We start from the raw sequence: 10,201 nt of genomic DNA, 5'->3' as shown, positions 1-10,201 counted from the left end.
AGATTTGCCAAGTGTCCTCTGTGGTCATCAACAATCCACCAGGCTGAGGCAGGCGGATCACTTGAGGCCAGGAGCTTGAGGACAACACTCAGTACAAGGCTACAAGGCACTAAATTGCAGACATAAGAAATACAAGCTGTCACCCTCAGCTGCTGCTTTTAGGTACCCTTGGAGAAAACCTAAAAGCACCTGCACAGTAGATTTCTCTTCTTTTCTCTCTTTTTTCTGTCTCTCCTTCTTTCTTTCTTTCTTTTTTTTTTCTTTTTTTTTTTTTTTTTTTTTTGAGATGGAGGCTTTCTCTGTCACCCAGGCTGGAGTACAGTGGCACAATCTCGGCTCATGGCTTACTGCAACCTCCACCTCCTGGGTTCAAGGGATCCTCCTGCCTCAGCCTCCCGAGTAGCTGGGACTACAGGTGCACACCACCACCCCCCACTAATTTTTGTATTTTTGGTAGAGACGGGGTTTCAACATATTGGCCAGGCTGGTCTCAAACTCCTGACCTCGTGATCTGCCCACCTCGGCCTCCCAAAGTGCTAGGATTACAGGCGTGAGTCACGGTGCCCAGCCTCTCTCTCTCTCTCCCCCCCTCCACCCGCCTCCCTCCCTTCCTCCCTCCCTCCCTTTCTCTTTCTTTCCTTCTCTTCTTTCTCTCTTTCTTTCCTTTCTTTTCTTTTTCTTTCTATTTCTCTTTCTTTCTTTCCTCTCTCTGTCTCTCTCTCTCTCTCTCTCTTTGACAGGCTCTCACTCTGTTGCTCAGGCTGGAGTGCAGTGGTGTGATCTTGGCTCATTGCAGCCTCAATCTCTGCAATGGTAGTGTGTACTACCATACCCAGGTAAAGCACAGTGGATTTCTGTTGTGCTTCGTGGCCACATTTGGATGAATCTTTTGAATGTTCCTCCTGCACTTGGAGAAAATCTCACATTAAATGTCCCTGCCTCCCCAGGGTAGAAGCCAGAAACTCGAATTGCCAGCATCCCTTGTGATAGGGAATGGGCCATGGCCAGGCTCCACGTCAGAGGGACTTGGGTGAGGGCCTGTGGAAGCAGGAGACCTCAGGTGCCTCAAGGGCGGGTGCTCCCCTCTGTGCTTTCCTACACTTTTCTATAGAAGTCATTGCAGATTGAATTGTGTCCATCCCCAAAAAAGATGTGTTAGAGTCCTAACCCTCAGGAACTCAGAACGTGACCTTTTTAGGCAATAGGGTCTTTGTCAATGATCAAGTTAAGATGAGGTCATTAAGGTAGACCCTGATCCAATGAGTCCTTATAAAAAGGGGAAATTGAACACAGAGGCAAACCTGCACACAGGGAGAACCCCGTGTAAAGATGAAGTCAGCATCAGCATGATACTTCTACAACCCACAAACGCCAAAGATGGCGGCAAACCACCAGAAGAGAGAGGCAGGGAGCAGGTCCTCTATTAAAGCCCTCAAGAGGAACCAGCCCTGCTGACACCTTGTCCTTGAACTTCCAGTCTCCAGAACTGTGAGAGGATACATTGCTGTTGTTCAAGCCACCCAGATTGTGGTATTTTGTTACAGCCACCTTAGCAAACTATACGGAGGGGAAGCTCCTGTGTGTTGTGTCAAATGGAAGCTCCTGAGAGCAGGAAATTGTGTCTGTTTTATTTATGGGTGCATGGATGGTGCTCAAGAAATGTGTGTTCGACAAATGAATATCTTCTTCATAGTTCCCAATGCAGAACATACAGGATAGGAAAAGGCCAGTCTTTGAAAATCCCACACTTCTTATCCATTACCCTCAGACCTCAGCTATGGTCCAGGGAGGGACTGTGCCTGCCAGTGCCCCCACAGACATCCACACAGACCTCTGATGCAGCAGGGCCTCGGGAGCTGGGTGGGCAGTGCTGGTGGGTGGATGTCCAGCCTTGTGGCTTTCAGGCCTGTACCAAGAGCTGAAGAGAGCGTAGAGATCCTACTCCAACTCTTCGATTTAAAAACACAAAGCCCACAAGGCCCAGTGAGTATTTAGGTATCTCCCTGATCCACTTCTTTCCACAGGGCACAGTCACCCAAATCAGCCTCAGGCTTGGCTGAAAGACACATCAGCATGACCATTTCAAATCTCTTCCATGCCATTTTTAAGTCTCTCTCTCTCTCTATATATATATACACACACACACACGTGTGTGTGTATGTGTGTGTGTGTGTACATATATGCATATCTATTTTATGTTTGGCAGGGTCACACTGAGAAGGTGCTTCGTGGCAGGGAGCACTTCCGAGTTCTGAAGAGAAGGAATCCTGTTGCCTGTGGTCACACCGTGGCTCTCGTGATATGCTTCCCAGCCAGAAGAAGGGTCTGCACAATGTACTTGGCTAATCTAAGTGTGGTTAGGATGGGAATCTTCTCTCCCTTGGACTCTGAGTGTGCAAGCGTGTGTATGCATGTGTGTGTGCGGGAGGGAGAATGTGGTAGAGGAGACCTAGGAAGACCTCTCCCAGAGGAAGAGGTGAGGCCTCCTGCCCAGGCCTCTCTCCATCTGCCTGCGCAGACCAGATCAGAATGAGGACTGAAGCCCCCCACATGGGACCCTGGGAGTCCAAGGGCACCGCCCAGAGGGCTTCAGCCTCCAGGCCACACCCAGGCTGGTCTGGGAATGACCCTCCTTTGTATTAAGAAACATGAGCCTCCTGGATTCCGCTTGGGGCCGGCGTGTCCCTTACAGAGAGCCCTTTGTGCCTGGGAGAGGGTTGGCCCCTATTCTGGCAGCCATCCAGACACTGCCTGCCTCCAGCCACCCCGCCTGAGGCTCCCCACCATTCCTCCTCTCCAGCTGCACCTCCCTTCCTCCCAGGGTGCAGTCACCCGCCAAGGGCAGGGCACCCAGGGGAGCCTGAGCTGTGCCAGAAGCATGACCCTGAGAGCCCTGGGCCAGAGGCTGGGATGACGCCAAGGACTGCTGTCATGGAGAGGAGAGAGCTCTGGGGACAGCCCACACGTGGGGACAGCCCAAAAGAGTTGGGGCTGCTTGGCGGGCCCACTTCAGGGCATCAGGGATGAGAAAAATCCATCAGGGCCAGGCCAGAGCTCCATGACTGCTGCTCTGAAGCAGCAAAACCCCCGACTCCACGCTCATCTTGCCAGGGCAGAGGGTGGGCTACGGCAGGATCTGGCTTGTTGCTGGGAGACTCCATTACCGAAGGTCCGCGATTATCATTGCAACTGTTCATGTTCCTTTAAAAAATTAAATTAAAAAAAAAAAAAAAAAAAAAAAAACCATGAGAAATCTCATGCTTGTCAGAGTCTTCCTCCCCCGCTGTCGGCTCCCATTATGAATCCGTGGCATCTTCTGCTGAGAGTTAATTACATGTTGTGTGAAAGATACCAGGCTTCCTTTAAAATTTTTTTCTCCTGGATGGGTTTTGACCCCGTCAGCTGCCTCCCTCTGCTTCCTCCCAGTGCAGCAGGAAAGAAGGGCATGCCTGGGGGAGGCACAGGCCTGATGTCCGGACCCTCTGCTCCTCAGAGCCCGCGTCCCTCCTGCTGATTGCTCGAGGCCTCCCTGAACCCAGGCGGTTGTCACCCAGCGCCCAGAGAGCCCGCTTCTGCCAGAGCGTGGGGATCATGACAAAGCACAAACGGAGGTGCTATTTAAGGCGCCAAGCACTTAGCCCTCCACAGGCTGCTTCCTCTCACCCTCCTCCCTCACAAAAAGGGGGGTCAGGTGGAGCGAGGGGTGCAAAAGTCTTCCTGAAGCCATCCCTGTGAAGGCTCAAAAGGGAATGTGACCCCTCCAGGAGGCGAAAGGCAGAGCCTCCCAGTTGCTGGTTCTTTTTTTCTGCTTGCTCCCACACATAGACAGAAATTCTCATTCTCGAGATGGCTCATCTTTTCTCCTAAGAGGCTATGACCCACTCCGGAAGCAACAAGTGTGGACTAATACCTTGAGTTATTGCCTCTTTGCAGTGTTGAATTTCACCTATTTAAGAGATAGCCAGTGGCACAGCTGTTGGGACCTCTCAGAACATGTTACAACACCCCTTGCTCTGCAAGTCACAGCGTCTCTGAGCTGGAAGGGCCTTCTCGGCCAACCCCTGCCCTGAGCTCAGGCACATCTTAAAGTGAAGAATTTGTAGTCAGGCACGGTGGCTCACGCCTACTAATCCCAGCACTTTGGGAGGCCAAGGCAGATGGATCACCTGAGGTCAGGAGTTCAAGACCACCCTGGCCAACACGGTGAAACCCCATCTCTACTAAAAATACAAAAAATTAGCCAGGTGTGGTGGTGGGTACCTGTAATTCCAGCTGCTTGGGAGGCTGAGGCAGGAGAATTGCTTGAACCCAGGAGGCGGAGCTTGCAGTGAGCCGAGATCTTGCCCTTGTACTCTAGCCTGCACAACAAAAGTGAAACTCCGTCTTAAAAAAAAAAAAAGTGGAGAATTTTCAGCTGTCCCCAGATATTAGTCTCCTATACCAATCAATAAAGGAAAACTCAAGGTTGTGAGTTAACAGTAATCATGTCTATAATGACAACTCTCAACTAACTGCATACAGAATACTTACTTTTTAATGGGGACAAAGTATTTTTCTTCATTCTAAACTTGATAGTGTAGAGTCTGGGGATGTCGACTCATTTTAATTGTTGGGACAAATTAAGAAGAGCACTCTGTTGCCACTAGATTCCAAAATAAAATACAATTACGAATTTTATATTATTTTGAATAACTTGCTTTGCAGCTTCCCATCATAGGTACAACCAAGAATTGACTTTATTAAAAAAAAAAAACTGCTCTGTTTATTTGGTTTTATTTTTCAAAGCGGTGTTAGGTCAGTCACAGTGGCTCATGCCTGTAATCCCAGCACTTTGGGAGGCCAAGGTGGGTGGATCACTTGAGGTTAGGAGTTCAAGTCCTGGCCAATATGTAAAAACGAGGTCTCTACTAAAAATACAAAAATTAGCCAGTTGTGGTGGCGTGTGAACCTCCGCCTCCCAGGGGGGTTGCAGCGAGCCAAGATCACACCATTGCACTCCAGCTTGTGTGATGGAGCAATCCTCTGTCAAAAAAAAAAAGGCCGGGCGCGGTGGCTCACACCTGTAATCCCAGCACTTTGGGAGGCCGAGGCGGGCGGATCACGAGGTCAGGAGATCGAGACCATCCTGGCTAATACCGTGAAACCCCGTCTCTACCAAAAATACAAAAAATTAGCCGGGCGTGGTGGTGCGCGCCTGTAGTCCCAGCTACTCGGAGGCTGAGGCAGGAGAATGGCGTGAACCCAAAAGGCAGAGCTTGCAGTGAGCTGAGATCGTGCCACTGCACTCCAGCCTGGGCGACAAAGCGAGACTCCGTCTCAGAAAAAAAAAAAAAAAAAAAAAAAAAGCACAGTGTTGGGTACTGAAAGGGCTGAGGGGGCACATTCGGCTAGTGTGACAAACCACTGGGTTACTGAGAAGTGGGTTGTCCACAGCCTCTAAATCCTAGGGGTTTCAAATGCAGTGTGTAAAACCTGTTAAACTGAAAAATCCTATGCCCTGTGCCCAGAGATTCTGATTTAGTAGATCTAGGGTGGGACCTTGCATTCTGCATTTTTTAGCAAGCATCATGGCTAATTCTGATGCAAGTAGCCATCCTTCCACATGGAGAGACTCCACAGGGGTGATGGCTGTAGCTTATAGGCATGGGAATCAGCTGGATCCCAGCAACTGCTGCTCTCTTCCCAGCCAGAACTTTCCTGGAATGTACATTTCAGGAAATTACTTGTATATGTATTTTTAAAAAATTGTTTTTTCCCTTTGGTTATAAAGCTAATGTAAGGCTGGGTGCGGTGGCTCATGCCTGTAATCCCAGCACTTTGGGAGGCCAAGGTGAGTGTATCACGTGAGGTTGGGAGTTCGAGACTAGCCTGACCAACATGGAGAAACCCTGTCTCTACTAAAAATACAAAAATACCTGGGTGTCGTGGCACATGCCTGTAATCCCAGCTACTCGGGAGGCTGAGGCAGGAGAATCACTTGAACCCAGGAGGCAGAGGTTGCGGTGAGCTGAGATCATGCCACTGCACTACAGCCTGGGCAACAAGAGCGAAACTTTGTCTCAAAAAAAAAAAAAGAGAAAAAAAAACAAAAAACGCCAAGTGAAAGTAAAGACACAGCCACATGGAGAGAAAGCCATGTGCAGAAGTTGCCGTGATGCAGCTGGAAGCCAAGGGACGCCAAGAGTTGCCAGGTCCCTCCAGGAACAGGTGAGGAAAGCAGTAGGAGCCCTGCTGCCACCTGGACTTCAGACTTCTAGACTCCAGAACTGTGAGAAAATGAACTGCTGTATTTTGTCTGGTGCTTTGTTGTGCAATCCTAGGAAACTGGCATGGTGTCAGTTGAGCCCGAAGACCTAAGGTACAAAGGACAGTTCTTGCTCTCTCTCAGAAGGGCATCCAGTCTAGCCTGCTAATCTGTCTTCCCTGGGAACATTTCTTGCTTCTGGTCACAGGAGCAAGAGCCCAGTAAGGGCCCGTCAGGGGCCTGTCATCCATTAGGGCAGGGTCTGGTTTAGTGCTTTCTTCAGGGCCACATCTCACGTGGTAAGAGGAACACACAAAAAATCAACTTAGCATTTTTCTTCAAACTCTTGGATTTTGGCCAGCCACAGTGGTCTGTAATCCCAGCATTTTGGGAGGCTGAGGCAGGCAGATCACTTGAGGCCAGGAGTCCAAGACCAACCCGGCCACCATGCTGAAACCCCGTCTCTACTAAAAATACAAAAATTAGCTGAGGGTGGTGGCACATGCCTGTCATCCCAGCTACATAGAAGGCTGGGGCATGAGAATCACTTGAACCCAGGGGGCAGACGTTGCAGCTGCAGTGAGACAAGATCGTGCCACTGCACTCCAGCCTGGGTCACAGAGCGAGACCCTGTCTCCAAAAAAAAAAAAAAAAGAGAGAGAAAAAGCTCTTGAATTTAACAAAATGGAATAAGTGTTTATTAGGCTCTTTCAACACCTCCTGGATTAAAGCCTCATTCAGCACCTCACACTTTGTCACTGATCAGGCCTCAGAGGGATTCACCATCAGGGCCTCTGAGGCCCTAAGCTCCTGACCGTCAGGCTGGGAGGCTGAGCTACTGTTACATTCCTGACTACTCTGAGATCGGTCTTTTCCCTCGTGGCTTCTGAAAAGTTGCCCTCTCAGGTTGATCGTCTTGATCTTGGACAGAACCAGGACCTCAAGAACCCCATGTGCATGTTATACACTTGAGGAAGTTGTTACCTCAAGAGTTACAAAGTCTAAAACATTTTCAGCCATCCTTTACCAAGTGTCCACTGGGTGCCACTTACTTCCTCATGTCCTCACAAGAGCCCTACAAGGTAGGCTGTGATATAATAAGAAACATATATTTGGTCTCTGCTCCCAATTCCTGGCCCAGAGCTCCTAAAACCCTTGTAATTTTCTGAACAATCGAGGTTCTAAGTGCATCTTTTGTACTAATATTTTATCTTTGGCACAGGTTTCTGACACAGAGCTCCCAATTCCTTGGCATTTCCCGGGTGACGGGAGCATCTTTTGTTCTAAGGAAGTGACTCTCGGTGGACTCCTGGATGGGGGCTGGTCACCAGAAAGACCAAGCCATGGTTAGAATCCTGGATCTTTCAGCCCCACCCCTCATTCCCTGAAGACGGGAGAAGGGCTGGAAATAGAGTTAATAATTGATCATGTCTATGTGATGAAGCTTCCATCAAAGCCCCTGAACTATGGGTGTGTGGAGAGCTTGTGCACTGCTGAGTACTTGGAGGGTGGTGCCCCTCAGAGGACAAGGATGCTGTGTCCCTTCTCCCATTCCTTGCCCTCTGCATCGCTCCCGTCTGGTGGTTCCTCTGTATCATTTGTAATATTGTTATAATAAACTGGTAAATGTACTTAAAGTGCTTTCCTGAATTCTGTGAGCCACTCTAGCAAATAATCAAACCTGAAAAAGGGGTGATGAGAACCTCCGATTCATAGCAAATAGGTCAGAAGATCCAGAAGCCCAGATCTGTGCCTGGCATCTGAACAGGGGGGCTGAGCCTGAAACCCATGGGATCTGACTCTTAACTCCAGGTAAATGGTATCAGAATTGAATTAAACTCTATACATTCAGCTGGTGTTGGAGAATTAGTTGTTGGGGGAAAACTTCAACCGCCGACATTTGATCACAGAAGTATCCTGTTGGGTGTAAACAGAGAGAAAAGAAGTCTATTTTTTCCTTTACATAAGTACAATAATCTTTAAAAATATTTAAAAATATTTTACAATTTTTAAAACTGAGGACCAGAAATGCCAGCAGGCAGCCCAAGGTAGCAGAGCTCGTACATGGCAGAGCCAGAAGCAGAGTCAAGTCTTTTTAACACCGAGTGTCTGGCTGTTTGTTCTGTTAGGTAATCAAGAATGGCTTAGAGGATCAGTGGAAGGCAGCTTGTCAGTAGAGTGATAAATGCTAACAAGGGATGTCAGATGTTTTGAGAATTTATGCCAAACCTTTTCAGGCAGATGTTCCCAGTTCCACTCAGTTTCATCTCCACCTTTTCTGGCATCTGGAGTAATAAGGAATTTTGCCATCACATGGCCCCTGAAAATAAGCTAAACCCTGCTAACTCACCTCCTGATTTTTGTATCTCAATTTCAATAAATCTATGGCCAAAATGTTGCAAGGAAAGTGAGCCCTCTAAATATATTTTAAAAATCTTTTTTTTTTTTTTTTTTTTTTGAGATGGAGTCTCACTCTGTCACCCAGGTTGGAGTGCAGTCACGCGACCTCGGTTCACTGGAAACTCTGCCTCCCGAGTTCAAGTGATTCTCTTGCCTCAGCCTCCTGAATAGCTGGGATTATAGGCAAGTGCCACCACAACTGGCTAGTTTTTTGTATTTTTAGTAGAGATGGGGGGTTTCACCATGTTGGTCAGGCTGCTCTCGAACTCCTGACCTCATGATCCACCCGCCTCAGCCTCCCAAAGTGCTGGGATTACAGGTGTGAGCCACCATGCCCAGCCAAAGAACCTTATACTTAATGGTGTCTTCATGTTTTATGTTGCTATAACAGAATATCTCAGACTGGGTAATTTATAAAGAATAGAGATTTATTTCTGGAGGCTGGGAAGTCCAAGTTTGAGGTTCCCACATCTGTTGAGGGCCTTTTTGTGGTGTCTACTATGGCTGAAGCTCTAAAAGCAAGAGAGTAAGGTAAGGAGGCGGAAGTGGTGTGGGGAGAGGGAGAAGGGGAGAAGGGAAGGGGGCTGGACTCATCCTTTCATCGGGAACCTGCTTCCACAGTAGCAAACCCACTCCCTCAATAACAGCATTAATCTATTCATGGGATCTCTACCTAATCATCTCTTAAAGTTTCCACCTTTCAACACTGTTGGATTGGAGATTAAATTAAATTTCATTTTTCTTTTTTCTGTTTCTTTTTCTTTTTCTTTGAGACAGAGTCTGACTCTGTTGCCCAGGCTGGAGTGCAGTGTCACAATCTTGGCTCACTGCAACCTTCACCTCCTGGGTTCAAGCGATTCTCCTGCCTCAGCCTCCCGAGTAGCTGGGACTACAGGCACGCACCACCACACCCAGCTAATTTTTGTATCTTTAGTAGAGATGGAGTTTCACCATATTAGTCAGGCTGGTCTTGAACTCCTGACCTCGTGATTTGCCCACCTCGGCCTCCCAAAGTGCTGGGATTACAGGCATGAGCCACCGCATCTGGCCAATTAAATTTCTAACACATGAACTTTGGGGGACACATCCAAACCACAGCAAATTGCTCTTTGGAAAAAGTTTTGTGAAGAGAAGCAGCCTCTAATTTATTTTTAAATATGACATGCTAGCTTTAGTGAGGTTCGCCTGTGTTCCTGAGTGTGGGTTTATGCACAACAGGCTAGCTTTAGTGAGGTACACTTATATCCCCTTGACCCTCAGTCCTGGTTCCAACTGCTAGGTTAGGAGCTAAGGCTCTTCCTGCTGAACAGTTGCTGTGGGTCAAGCAGAATGATGTTCCCAGGCCAAAAAGCCTGGGCTGAATTCTCAGGCAAAGAGAAGAGAGGCAGAAATCCTCAACAAAATACTAGCAAACTGAAGTCAACAACACATCAAAAAGATCATTCATTATGACCAAGTGGAATTTATCTCAGGGATGCAAGGATGGTTCAACATACGCAAATGAATCACTGTGACGCATCATATCAACAGAATGAAGGACAAAAACCATATGACCAT

The 10,201-nt window shown here is 48.1% G+C and overlaps 1 long non-coding RNA gene across 1 annotated transcript; it reads right to left on the bottom strand.

The window, feature by feature from the left end:
- Positions 1 to 1,458: 1,458 nt before the first annotated feature.
- Positions 1,459 to 4,702, bottom strand: LOC105476027 (uncharacterized). Its single transcript, XR_983790.2, has 3 exons — positions 4,531 to 4,702; positions 4,261 to 4,358; positions 1,459 to 3,201 (listed from the first exon to the last, which is right to left on the bottom strand). It is a non-coding gene; the product is annotated as an uncharacterized lncRNA (long non-coding RNA).
- Positions 4,703 to 10,201: the final 5,499 nt, after the last annotated feature.

The sequence above is a fragment of the Macaca nemestrina genome, chromosome 8, assembly GCF_043159975.1.
Source record: "Macaca nemestrina isolate mMacNem1 chromosome 8, mMacNem.hap1, whole genome shotgun sequence".
Taxonomy (NCBI): Eukaryota; Metazoa; Chordata; class Mammalia; order Primates; family Cercopithecidae; genus Macaca; species Macaca nemestrina.
The sequence above is the reverse complement of the archived record's forward strand: the minus strand, read 5'-3'. Positions and strand labels throughout refer to the sequence as shown.